This window comes from Propithecus coquereli, unplaced genomic scaffold (genome assembly GCF_000956105.1).
Source record: "Propithecus coquereli isolate 6110/MARCELLA unplaced genomic scaffold, Pcoq_1.0 Scaffold31, whole genome shotgun sequence".
NCBI classification, from domain to species: domain Eukaryota; kingdom Metazoa; phylum Chordata; class Mammalia; order Primates; family Indriidae; genus Propithecus; species Propithecus coquereli.
Window position 1 is genome coordinate 1,244,327 of NW_012148730.1, and position 822 is coordinate 1,245,148.

An 822-nucleotide genomic window follows, 5' to 3' on the forward strand; every position below is an offset into this window, starting at 1 on the left:
GCAGCCCCTTGTGAATTAACACCTCAGTGAAAAAAGTATCCCCAAAATACAAAGCAGCTCTGAAAAAGGAAAAAAAACATATAACTTAAAATATCTTGAAAACCAGTGTAACTGTAGTTTCAAAAGATACTTAAAAGAGATTCATTTTCAGAAGACTACCTAGGACTAAGGCTTATAATATATTCTAATATTTCAAGTTTATCACTAGTTACTAAATATCAATTTACAAATGTTCATTTTTTATTCCTTTGTCAAAAGGGAAAATTCTAGCTTCAGTTCTATCCAGTGAGGGGGAGAGAGGAGACTAGAAAATAAAAATATTCAAACAGTTCCATGCAAATATCACATTTTTCAAAGAACTTCCAACTGGACTAAAAGTTCATATTGATAATATACTTTTCATTGAAAAATTTTTAATAAGTACAAATACATGGCATTAAAGTTCAGAACCTAATAAAGACCTGACAATCAAGTCCTTATTTTCTGGAAGAAAGACCTCAAGTCCCAATCAATTTCCAGTAACAATATTTTTACAGATCAATTTAATAGTAGAGGGTTTAATTTCCTTCATATTTTTGTTTTTAGCATTCTAGTCTTAAAGACTAGATTAGAAATTAGTTCAGTTCCCCATAAGGCATTTTTATTTCTTTTAGAGTGTAGAAGAATCCACAAAAACATCTTCCCCAAACTGATTCCCAATTATCCAATCTGTGCTTAAGTTGAATCTTTATTTCTATATAATGTAAACAGTAATTTAAGGTAAAATGTAGCTGTGAACATTAAAACTAGTTGTTAGAAAGATTTAACTAGCTTTATCATTTA